This window comes from Papio anubis, chromosome X (genome assembly GCF_008728515.1).
Source record: "Papio anubis isolate 15944 chromosome X, Panubis1.0, whole genome shotgun sequence".
Taxonomy (NCBI): Eukaryota; Metazoa; Chordata; class Mammalia; order Primates; family Cercopithecidae; genus Papio; species Papio anubis.
Genome location: NC_044996.1, coordinates 88788781 through 88802111, shown reverse-complemented (window position 1 = coordinate 88802111; position 13331 = coordinate 88788781). Strand labels below are relative to the sequence as shown.

General features: G+C 39.9%; 1 long non-coding RNA gene across 3 annotated transcripts in view; it reads right to left on the bottom strand.

Annotated features, from left to right (window-relative positions):
• LOC103880757 overlaps window positions 1–13331 on the bottom strand; it is a 153279-nt gene that overhangs the window by 41031 nt on the left and 98917 nt on the right. For 2 of the 3 annotated variants that reach the window (XR_002519451.2, XR_002519452.2), the window contains one exon: window positions 1366–1429. The exons of the other annotated variant lie outside the window; for it this stretch is intronic. This is a non-coding gene — a long non-coding RNA (uncharacterized LOC103880757). The remainder of the gene's footprint in view (window positions 1–1365; window positions 1430–13331) is intronic. 3 annotated transcript variants of the gene reach the window in all.

The following is a 13331-nucleotide window of genomic DNA, read 5'->3' as shown; positions in this document are numbered from 1 at the left end:
GCAATCCTAAATCTGCACTTTAAAAGGGATGACTCTTAGGTTAAATGATGTAGATAATTTATACCTCAAAAGCGCAGAGCTAAGACTTAAAACTTAAATACTGTACCATCATTTGCTCAGCACCTCCTCCCCTAAAAAAGAGGTTTTAGGTATAGGTCCTCTCAAGAAAAAAATAGCCAGTAAAAGAACCTTAAACAAAATTAAGACCTATTATGTAAATTTAAACCAATGACAAGAAGTTTTAGTGACTCAATCTTTCCTCCAAGTGAACAGAGTCAGATACTCCTGCAAATAGAAATTACAAAATAGCTAGCTAAATGCCAGACAGGTGTATTTGGGAGGGGAACTTAGTTCAACAGATGCTCTTTTAAATTTATCTGCTGTTTCTTAGATAAATTTACTGAGTTTGGGGTGAAGTCCATTAAGGAATAGGGCAAAGAAAGCATTGTCTATGCCTGGATTCACCATGGATAGCTCTGAAAAAGAAACAAGTCTATTTTACCTGAAGACCTGCTTTTTATAAACACCTCATTGGGCTTTATTTTCACATTCAAGGCAGAAAAGTCACTAAGCCAAAAGGTTAAGGGATTTGGTTTTTTCTTATCCACTGGGCACTTAAGCTTTTTTATTTCTTTTTGTAAAGAGCCTTTTAAAAGACAGTAAAAATATTGAAATCTCTTTAGAACCTTACGCACATCAATAAGCATTCCTGAGTTAGTCTAATTGAAGTACTTCATTTTTAAACATGCTTCTTAAAGTGCAGTGCTGTTTTCTTGGAAAGTTCCACTGTAGTTTTAAATTATCTTAAGTAAGCTTTTGTCATTTTTGTAAGCATTTGCTGCTTCCAGGGCCTAATATTTATATAAATAAATGTAGGCATAGCCAGAAGGTGGAGTACTAATTTCTTCAAAAATTAAAAATGCCATTTTTTGTGTGGACTCTTGGCTTTGATTCTCAGATATTTTTCATCAATTTAGCCAATGATTTTTCCCTACCTAAGCTCACAAGGAAAAGAAGCAAAAGGAATAGAACACAAAAATCCCAGTTAATTTCTGAAAGCCAGAGTTTGCAACCCCTGCAGTATTGCCATTTACTGCCAGTTTCTCTCTGATCCAGTCAGATATCCAAGGCCTCTAACTGGATCCTATCCAGTTAATTTTCAAATCCAATCTGACCTTGAACCCAGGCCATTAGTATCTTTCTCAACTTTTGAACCCAGTCCAGATAAAAAAATGTGCCAAACAATCTTGTATAGCTCAAACACAAATGCATGGAGCTTCATAATCTAAGAGAAAACTTATCCATGATCCCTAGCAGCTGTGAGAGAGTAAAGGACACAATGGGCCTAGTGGGTACCTCACTTACTTGGTCACTTAATGCTCCTAAGGATCACTGGAAGCTTTAATTTTGATCCCACATCTAATACCATCTGTTAAAAGAGAGAGAGAGAGAAATTAGATTTAACAGAGTTTAATTGATCAAAAATCAGTTAATGAATCAGGCAGTTCTCCTAAACCAGAAGAGATTTAGTGTGACTCTGGGGATGCTGTATGGTCAGAAAAAAAGAAAGTGACATACAGAAAATGGTAGTGAGATACAATAATAGCTGAATTGGTTACAGCTCAGGGTTTGCCTTATTGAACATGGTTTGAACATTTGGACAACTGTGACTAAAACTTTGTGATTGGCACAAGAGGTTATGATCTATTTATAACTCCAGTTAGGTTACAGTTCACTATGTACAAAGAAACCCTTAGGCCAAAGTTAAAATATGTAAGGTGACAGCTTTAGTCTAAATCTAATTTAACAAAATGTTGAATCAACTTTGCATTCCATAGATTAATAGAATGATAGATTATTAGATTAATCCCACTTGATAACGGGGCATAATATTTTTATATGTGACTTGATTTTGTCTGATAGTATTTTGTTGAGTATTTTTGCATATATATTCATAATGGATACTGAAGATTTCTTTTCTTCTTACTTCATTGTCCGGCATTGGCATTGTGACAATACTGGCCCCATAGTATACGCTAAGAATTATTCCCTTTAATTCTATCTTTTAGAATAGTTTGAGGGGTAGTGCCATTCATCGTTTAAACATTAGGTAACATTTTTGAGTGATTACATCTAATTTGGGCTTTTCTTTGTTGGAAGATTTTAAGATACCGAAAAACGTCTTTACGCCTTACAGATATATTCATAATTTCTATTTCTTCTTGAGTAATTTACAGCAGTTTCTGTCATTCTAGGAATTTTTCCATTTCATCTATGTTTTTCAATTTGTTATACAATTGTTCACAGTATTTTTAATAACACATTTTATTCCTTTATCGTTAATAGTAAAATCCCCTTTTGCCAAGGGTCTCAGTGTGCATGCTGGGGCATTGAATTCAACCCTCAGTCAGATGATCTGCACCTGTTTCTTAGTCTTCACTTTCTGTTTACCTAGATCCTCAAAGTCAGCCAGAAGTCATACATTTGTGCCTGTTCAGATCTCTCTTTAGCATGCACACATTTCTATGCATGCATTTGTCTTTTTAGTATCCCCGAAATTGGTTGAACCATTTCAAAGCCCATATGCATTTTTCACTCCTCATCTTTTCCTCTTAAGTTTGCTAGACAATCTATTGTTGGCCTAATATCCATCATCTCAGGCAGGAGCAACTAAAACAATTGTATTTAAATGTTTTTGAGTCATGTCCACAGAAAAACCACAGAAAGTGGTTTTTAATACCGAGTCTTACATCAGGCAAAATAATGACTAGATTTTCAAGTTGGGTGTTCCAGGGACAACAAAAGATGTTAAATAGTGACTATTCTTCGGGAATGTGACTTTGAAAGATGTATACCACTGGCATGCTCTCTTTAGTATCAATAAGGTGAACTGTTATATTTTCCACGGGTTCAGACAAGCTGGAATATAGGGAATAGTATCACTTCTAGCTAAAATGGATAAAGCTCCCTATTCTTAATAATATTCAGCCATTTTTCTCCATTTTATTCCCTAGGTTTCTATACACATTTGATTAATTTGCATAGTTCCAACAGTGTTGATTTTGAGTTTTTCTTTTTTTTTTCCTTGTTTTTTTCCCTGAAAGTCCCTAGTCTACCATTTTACTGACAAAAATTGTATTCGATTTTTAAAAATCTTTAGCTGCAGGCAGGGTGCAGTGGCTCATTCCTGTAATCCCAGCACTGTGGGAGGCCGAGGTGAGGGGATCACCTGAGGTTGTGAGTTTGAGACCAGCCTGACCAACATGGAGAAACCTTGTCTTTACTAAAAATACAAAATTAGCCAGGTGTGGTGGCTCATGCCTGTAATCGCAGCTACTCGGGATGCTGAGGCGGGAGAATCACTTGAACCCAGGAGGCGGAGGTGGTGGTGAGCTGAGATCACGCCATTGCACTCCAGCCTGGGCAATAAGGGCAACACTCCGTCTCAAAAAAAAAAAAAAAAAAAAAAAAAAAAAAAAATCTTTAGTTGCATAAATGACTATACTTCTGCTGTTTTACTGACTTTTCATAAATGTTTTTGTGGTAACTGTTTTTTACCTTGCACCAAAAAAAAAAAAAAAAAAAAGGAAAAGAGTGATGCACCTCCGTGCACTTTCCTCCCAGTGTGCAGGCCAGTCAGATGTTCTCTGAGAACCCCTTTATACTCAGCTGTGTCACTCCCCCCTGTAAGGAAGTACATCTAACAGACATTAGAATAAAGATAAGGGTAAGAATGAAGACCAATCTTAACTTCTTCCTGCTGACAGAGGGCGTTGTTTTGGGGAAAACTGCAGTCAGAGCTCCCTTAAAGGCCTATCTAAGGGTTCCTAGCAAAACGGACTATTCTCTGAGGCTCCAGTTGCATGACCATTTGTAGTTTGATGGCCTAAAGCCAAGAAAAGACAAACCGGGTTATTAAAAAACACATATCGAAATGAAACAAGGGGAGGGGCAAGGACAGCTTAAAAATCCCAAGGCCTTTTACCAGTGGGCATAGGGAGAGGAAGACTGAAATCATGATTGGTAAAACAAACAAACAAACAAACAAACAAAACCTTTACTCTTTTGCTGGCATGTTGGCCTTCTGGGTTCCCTTCCCTTGAGCCCAACCCTAAGCCAACCAGTTTAAGGTTTGGGAAATTAACTCTTTCCAGTTTGGAGGATGCATCTGAGGGTAGCATTCCATAGTATGGAGACACAGTTACCTATCAGTGAAGAGAGGACAGAGGAGGAGAATAGAAAAAATGAGGAGCTTTTCAAAGGAGTCCCAGATATCAGGATGCATTTGGAAGGGGTACAGACTCAAGATGAATGGCTACCCATCAAGAAAGAGGGGAGCAGGCATTCCTGGTTCCCTTTTCTTCCTAGCAGATACCCAGAATACATTAGGGAGAGAAGGAAGAGCATCCTCTTTCCCTTTTCTGTCCTTGCATCCCCAAGTTCTGGGAATCTTGGCAGGTGCCACCCATTGGTGCCAAAATGACTTGCACCCATGAAACAGGGAGGGCCTAGAGAATAGAAATTATCTCCTCTCATCTATGTTTCTAAGCCAACTACTGATAGTAGCTTTGATGTTCCCTGGACCTCATTTATGCCATGGATACTAGCATGACTTTTATCCATGAAACAAGAAGCTTGGCTTGATTGGCAGGAATTAGCAATGTTTGCCTGTGCTGCATATATTAGCTTCTGTTGTCACCTGTCTCTGGATCCCTTAGGTCGTTTTCTTCTTAAGGCTTTGACCTGAAGCTTGAAATTGAGTTTGGGAGAAAAATGTGTCTTGGGGGCGTTGCATGGACTCCTATCATAAACTGAATACTAAGGTGAGGCTGTAGAAATGAGTCCTCCTTCAACAAGGGAGACAAAAAGATGTCTTGTGACATGACCAGATAACCGGTGGCTATAGCTATGCTTGGTAAATTTTGGGTGCAGGGTGCTTGTATTGGGTTAGCTCCCTTCGTCTTACTTTCCCAAAAAGGAAACCTCTAATTGGTGGGCATCCTATTTATTCCCATCACCTGGCAGGATTTGCAGGATAATTGCTCAGAACTTGAGTACTGATCCAGATTTTTACATTACCCATCCCTCTTGTTATTTCTGAGATGCAGCCAGAGATTGCTGATTGGTTCACAGGAACAAGCAGAGTTAGTCTAAAATGTAGGCGAAAACGTAAAAACAACTAGTGAGTTTAGAATTTAATGACAAAAGTATGGTAAGTTTTGAAACATAATTTCTTTACATCTAGTTCTAATTTTTGTTAAAAAAATCAAATCATGATAGGGCTAAGTGGTTTGCAAAATAGACTTTAGTCTTACATTTGGCCTGATTACTTGCATAAAGGGAAGCAAGAATAACTATTTCTACATAGGACCTTTAGATTGGCTTTGAAGAAACTGTTCCACAAGAAGTCTCAGATAAGACATATACATATATGTATATATACACACACACATATATATATATATGCTTTTAGTTTTTATTATACTTTAAGTTCTAGGGTACATGTGCACAATGTACAGGTTTGTTACATATGTATACATGTGCCATGTTGGTGTGCTGCACCCATTCACTTGTCATTTACAGTAGGTATATCTCCTAATGCTATCCCTCCCCCCACCCCCCACTCCATGACAGGCCCTGGTGTGTGAAGTTCCCCTTCCTGTGTCCAAGTGTTCTCATTGTTCAATTCCCACCTATGAGTGAGAACATGAAGTGTTTGGCTTTCTGTTCTTGCAATAGTTCGCTGAGAATGATGGTTTCCAGCTGCCTCCATGTCCCTACAAAGGACATGAACTCATTCTTTTTTATGGATGCGTAGTATTCTATGGTGTATATGCGCCACATTTTCTTAATCCAGTCTGTCATTGATGGACATTTGGGTTGGTTCCAAGTCTTTGCTATTGTGAATAGTGCCACAATAAACATATGTGTGCATGTGTCTTTATACCAGCATGATTTAAAATCCTTTGGGTATATACCCAGTAATGGGATGGCTGGGTCAAATGGTATTTCTAGTTCTAGATCCTTGAGGAATTGCCACACTGTCTTCCACAATGGTTGAACTAGTTTATAATCCCACCAACAGTGTAAAAGTGTTCCTATTTCTCCACATCCTCTCCAGCATCTGTTGTTTCCTCGATATTTAATGATTGCCAATCTAACTGGTGTGAGATGGTATCTCATTGTGGTTTTGATTTGCATTTCTCTGATGGTTAGTGATGATGAGCATTTTTTCGTGTATCTGTTGGCTGCATAAATGTCTTCTTTTGAGAAGTGTCTGTTCAAATCCTTAACCCACATTTTGATGGGGTTTTTTTCTTGTAAATTTGTTTGAGTTCTTTCTAGGTTCTGGATATTAGCCCTTTGTCACCTGAGTAGATTGCAAAACTTTTCTCCCATTCTGTAGGTTGCCTGTTCACTCTGATGGTAGTTTCTTTGGCTATGCAGAAGCTGTGTAGTTTAATTAGATCCCATTTGTCTATTTTGGCTTTTGTTGCCATTGCTTTTGGTGTTTTAGACATGAAGTCCTTGCCCATGCGTAAGTCCTGAATGGTACTGCCTATTTTTCTTCTAGGGTTTTTATGGTTTTAGGTCTAACATTTAAGTCCCTAATCCATCTTGAATTAATTTTTGTATAAGGTGTAAGGAAGGGATCCAGTTTCAGCTCTCTACATATGGCTAGCCAGTTGTCCCAGCACCATCTATTAAATAGGGAAACCTTTCCCCATTTCTTTTGTCAGGTTTGTCAAAGATCAGATGGTTGCAGATGTGTGGTATTATTTCTGAGGACTCTGTTCTATTCCATTGGTCTGTATCACTGTTTTGCTACCAGTACCATGCTGTTTTGGTTACTGTAGAGTTTGAAGGTAGCATGATGTCTCCAGCTTTGTTCTTTTCGCTTAGGATTGTCTTGGCAATGTGGGCTCTTTTTTGGTTCCATATGAACTTTAAAGTAGTTTTTTCCAATTCTGTGAAGAAAGTCATTGGTAGCTTAATGGGGATGTCATTGATCTATAAATTACCTTGGGCAGTATGGCCATTTTCATGATTTTGATTCTTCCTATCCATGAGCATGGAATGTTCTTCCAGTGAGCAATGGTTTGTAGTTCTCCTTGAAGAGGTCCTTCACATCCCTTGTAAGTTGGATTCCTAGGTATTTTATTCTCTTTGAAGCAATTGTGAATGGGAGTTCATTCATGATTTGGTTCCCTGTTTGTCTCTTTTTTGGTATATAGGAATGCTTGTGAATTTTTCACATTGATTTTGTATCCTGAGAGTTTGCTAAAGTTGTTTATCAGCTTAAAGAGATTTTGAGCTGAGACGATGGGGTTTTTAAAATATACAATCATGTCATCTGCAAACAGGGACAATTTGACTTCCTCTTTTCCTAATTGAATACCCTTTATTTCTTTACCCTGCCTAATTGACCTGGCCAGAACATCCAATGCTATGTTGAATAGGAGTGGTGAGAGAGGGCACCCCTGTCCTGTGCCAGTTTTCAAAGTGAATGCTTCCAGTTTTTGCCCATTCAGTATGATACTGGCTGTGGGTTTGTCATAAATAGATCTTATTATTTTGAGATATGTCCCATTAATACCTAGTTTATTGAGAGTTTTTAGCATAAAGGGCTGTTGAACTTTGTCAAAGACCATTTTTGCATTTATTGAGATAATCATGTGTTTTTTGTCTTTGGTTCTGTTTATATGATGGATTACGTTTATTGATTTGCATATGTTGAACCAGCCTTGCATCCCAGGGATGAAGCCCACTGGATCAAGGCGGATAAGCTTTTTGATGTGCTGCTGGATCGGGTTTGCCAGTATTTTATTGAGGATTTTTGCATCGATGTTCATCAGGGATATTGGTCTAAAATTCTGTCCTTTTTTTTTTTTTTTTTTTTTTGTATCTCTGTCAGGCTTTGGTATCAGGATGATATTGGCCTCATAAAATGAGTTAGGGAGGATTCCTTCTTTTTCTATTGATTGGAATAGTTTCAGAAGGAATGGTACCAGCTCCTCTTTGTACCTCTGTTAGAATTTGACTATGAATCCATGCGGTCCTGGACTTTTTTGGCTGGTAGGCTATTAATTATTGCCTCAATGTCAGGACCTGTTATTGGTCTATTCAGGGATTCAACTTCTTCCTGGTTTAGTCCTGGGAGGGTGTATGTGTCCAGGAATTTATCCATTTCTTCTAGATTTTCTAGTTTATTTACATAGAGGTGTTTATAGTATTCTCTGATGGCAGTATTTCTGTGGGATGGGTGGTGATATCCCATTTCATTTTTTATGGCGTCTATTTGATTCTTCTCTCTTTTCTTCTTTGTTAATTGTGCTAGTGGTTTATCAATTTTGTTGGTCTTTCCAAAAAATCAGCTCCTGTATTCATTGATTTTTTGAAGGATTTTTTGTGTCTCTATCTCCTTCAGTTCTGCTCTGATCTTAGCCATTTCTTGCCTTCTGTTAGCTTTTGAATATGTTTGCTCTTGCTTCTCCAGTTCATTTAATTGTGATGTTAGGGTGTCAATTTTAGATCTTTTCTGCTTTCTCTTGTGGGCATTTAGTGCTGTAAATTTCCCTCTGCACACTGCTTTAAATGTGTCCCAGAGATTCTGATAGGTTGTGTCTTTGTTCTCATTGGTTTCAAAGAACATCTTTATTTCTGCCTTAATTTTGTTATGTACTCAGTAGTCATTCAGGAGCAGGTTGTTCAGTTTTCATGTAGTTGAACGGTTTTGAGTAGTTTCTTTTTTTTTTTTAATTTATTTATTTATTTATTTATTTATTTATTTATTTATTTATTTTTTTTTGTGAGACGGAGTCTCGCTCTGTCGCCCAGGCTGGAGTGCAGTGGCCGGATCTCAGCTCACTGCAAGCTCCGCCTCCCGGGTTCCCGCCATTCTCCTGCCTCAGCCTCCCAAGTAGCTGGGACTACAGGCGCCCACAACCGCGCCCGGCTAATTTTTTTTTTGTATTTTTAGTAGAGACGAGGTTTCACCGTGGTCTCGATCTCCTAACCTTGTGATCCGCCCGCCTCGGCCTCCCAAAGTGCTGGGATTACAGGCGTGAGCCACCGCGCCCGGCATTTTTTATTATTATTATACTTTAAGTTCTAGGGTACATGTGCATAACGTGCAGGTTTGTTACATATGTATACTTGTGCCATGTTGCTGTGCTGCACCCATCAACTCGTCAGCACCCATCAACTCGTCATTTACATCAGGTATAACTCCCAATGCAATCCCTCCCCCCTCCCCCCTCCCCATGATAGGCCCCGGTGTGTGATGTTCCCCTTCCTGAGTCCAAGTGATCTCATTGTTCAGTTCCCACCTATGAGTGAGAACATGCGGTGTTTGGTTTTCTGTTCTTGTGATAGTTTGCTAAGAATGATGGTTTCCAGCTGCATCCATGTCCCTACAAAGGACACAAACTCTTCCTTTTTTATGGCTGCATAGTATTCCATGGTGTATATGTGCCACATTTTCTTAATCCAGTCTGTCACTGATGGACATTTGGGTTGATTCCAAGTCTTTGCTATTGTGAATAGTGCTGCAATAGACATACGTGTGCATGTGTCTTTATAGCAGCATGATTTATAATCTTTTGGGTATATCCCCAGTAATGGGATGGCTGGGTCATATGGTACATCTAGTTCTAGACCCTTGAGGAATCACCATACTGTCTAAAACACCAAAAGCAACGGCAGCAAAAGCCAAAATTGACAAATGGGATCTCATTAAACTAAAGAGCTTCTGCACAGCAAAAGAAACTACCATCAGAGTGAACAGGCAACCTACAGAATGGGAGAACATTTTTGCAATCTACTCATCTGACAAAGGGCTAATATCCAGAACCTACAAAGAACTCAAACAAATTTACAAGAAAAAAACAAACAACCCCATGAAAAAGTGGGCAAAGGATATGAAAAGACATTTCTCAAAAGAAGATATTCATACAGCCAACAGACACATGAAAAAATGCTCATCATCACTGGCCATCAGATAAATGCAAATCAAAACCACAATGAGATACCATCTCACACCAGTTAGAATGGCAATCATTAAAAAGTCAGGAAACAACAGGTGCTGGAGAGGATGTGCAGAAATAGGAACACTTACACTGTTGGTGGGATTGTAAACTAGTTCAACCATTATGAGTAGTTTCTTAAACCTGAGTTCTAGTTTCATTGCATTGTGGTCTGAGAGACAGTTTGTTATAGTTTCTGTTCTTTTACATTTGGTGAGGAGTGCTTTACTTCCAACTATGTAGTCAATTTTGGAAAAAGTGTGATGTGGTGCTGAGATGAATGTATATTCTGTTGATTTGGGGTGCAGAGTTCTGTAGATGTCTATTAGGTCTGCTTGGTGCAGAGATGAGTTCAATTCCTGAGATATCCTTGTTAACTTTCTGTCTCGTTGATGTGTCTAATGCTGACAGTGGAGTGTTAAAGTCTCCCATTATTATTGCATGGGAGTCTAAGACTCCTTGTAAGTCTCTAAGGACTTGCTTTATGACTCTGGGTGCTCCTGTATTGGGTGTATATATGTTTAGGAGAGTTAGCTCTTCTTGTTGTATGGATTCCTTTACCATTATGTAATGGTCTTGTCCCTTTTGATCTTGGTTGGTTTAGAGTCTGTTTTATCAGAGACTAGGATTGCAACCCCTGTCTTTTTTTGTTTTCCATTTGCTTGGTAGATGTTCCTCCATCCCTTTATTTTGAGCCTATGTGTGTCTCTGCATGTGAGATGGGTCTCCTGAATACAGCACACTGATGGGTCTTGACTCTTTATCCAATTTGCCCGTCTGTGTCTTTTAATTGGAGCATTTAGTACATTTACATTTAAGGTTAATATTGTCATGTGTGAATTTGATCCTGTCATTACGACGTTAGCTGGTTATTTTGCTCATCAGTTGATGCAGTTTCTTCCTAGCATCAATGGACTTTATAATTTGGCATGTTTTTGCAGTGGCTGGTACCAGTTGTTCCTTTCCATGTTTAGTGCTTCCTTCAGGAGCTCTTGTAGGGCAGGTCTGGTGGTGACAAAATCTCTAAGCATTTGCTTTTCTGTAAAGGATTTTATTTCTCCTTCACTTATGAAACTTAGTTTGGCTGGATATGAAGTTCTGGGTTGAAAATTCATTTCTTTAAGAATGTTGAATATTGTCCCCCACCCTCTTCTGGCTTGTAGAGTTTGTACTGAGACATCAGCTGTTAGTTTGATGAGCTTCCCATTGTGGGTAACCCGACCTTTCTCTCTCTGGCTGCTCTTTACATTTTTTCCTTCATTTCAACTTTGGTGAATCTGACAATTATGTGTCTTGGAGTTGTTCTTCTTGAGGATTATCTTTGTGGCATTCTCTGTTTTTCCTGAATTTGAATGTTGGCCTGCCTTGCCAGGTTGGGGGATTTCCCCTGGATAATATCCTGCAGATTGTTTTCCCCATCACTTTCAGGTACACCAATCAGACTTAGATTTGGTCTTTTCACATAGTCCCATATTTCTTGGAGGCTTTGTTGATTTCTTTTCACTCTTTTTTCTCTAAACTTCTCTTCTTGCTTCATTTCATTCATTTGATCTTTAATCACTGATACCCTTTCTTCCAGGCAATCGACTCTGTTACTGAAGCTGTGCATTCGTCACGTAGTTCTCGTGCCATCATTTTCAGCTCTATCAGTTCATTTAAGGACTTGTCTACATTGGTTATTCAATTAGCCATTCATCTAATCTTTTTTCAAGGTTTTTAGCTTCTTTGTGATGGGTTTGAACATCCTCCTTTAGCTCGGAGAAGTTTGATCGTCTGAAGCCTTCTTCTCTCAATGCATTAAAGTCATTCCCCATCCAGCTTTTTTCCATTGCTGGCAAGGAGCTGCGTTCCTTTGGACGGAGAGAGGCACTCTGATTTTTAGAATTTTCGTCTTTTCTGCTCTGTTTTTTCCCCCATCTTTGTGGCTTTATCTACCTTTGGTCTTTGATGATGGTGATGTACAGATGGGGTTTTGGTGTAGATGTCCTTTCTGTTTGTTAGTTTTCCTTCTAACAGTCAGGACCCTCAGCTGCAGATCTGTTGGCATTTGCTGGAGGTCCACTCCAGAGGTTGTTTTCCTGGGTATCAGCAGCAGAGGCTGCAGAAGAGTGAATACTACTGAACAGCAAATGTTGCTGCCTGATCATTCCTCCAGAAGCTTCATCTCAGAGGGTTATCCATCTGTGTGAGTTGTCAGTCTACCCCCAGTGGGGGCTGCCAACTAGTTAGGCTACTCAGGGGTCAGGGACCCACTTGAGAAGGCAGTCTGTGTGTTCTCAGATCTTAAACTCCATGCTGGGAGAACCACTACTCTCTTCAAAGCTGTCAGACAGGGACACTTAAATCTGCAGAAGTTTCTGTTGCCTTTTGTTTGGCTATGCCCTACCCTCAGAGGTGTAGTCTACAGAGGCAGGCAGGCCTCCTTGTGCTGCGATGGGCTCCACCCAGTTCAAGCTTCCTAGCCACTTTGTTTACCTACTCAAGCCTCAGCAATGGAGGGCACCCCTCCCTCAGCCTCACTGCCACCTTGCAAGTAGATCTCAGACTGCTGTGCTAGCAATGAGGGAGGCTCCGTGTGTGTGGGACACTCTGAGCCAGGCGCAGGATACAATCTCCTGGTGTGCCATTTGCTAAGACCCTTGGAAAAGTGCAGTATTAGGGTGGGAGTGACCCGATTTTCCAGGTGCTGTGTGTCAGGGTTTCCCTTGGCTAGGAAAGGGAATTTCCTTACCCCTTGTGCTTCCTGGGTGAGGTGATGCCTCGCCCTGCTTCAGCTCTCACTCAGTGGGCTGCACCCACTGTCCTGCACCCACTATCCGACACGCCCCAGTGAGATGAATCTGGTACCTCAGTTGGAAATGCAGAAATCACCTGTCTTCTGCATCACTCATGCTGGGAGCTGTAGCCTAGAGCTGTTCCTATTCAGCCATCTTGGATCCGCCCCAATAAGACCTTTTAAAGCCAAGCCCAACCATATGTTTGTATCCTCAAGTACCTGTGAGTGGATAATCCTCACCTCCTAATTTCCCAAGATAAACTTGGAGCTGCTAGGCCTGTTAGAAAGTGACATTTGTTACTGACCACAGGTCAGGAAGCCTGTACAGGGAATGTGTAGGCAAGGGCATGAGGCCAGTTTCTCCCACAGGGCTTTTACCCACTCTGCAAGTCGAGATTGACTCCTTAAAGGGAAGCATATGATTCCAATTAAAGCCTTGGTAAAATAACCAGTTTCTTCAATTGTGTGCTGTTGCAAAAGAAAAATGGATTCTTACTGCACTGATGCAAACAACTCTATTACCATAAGTT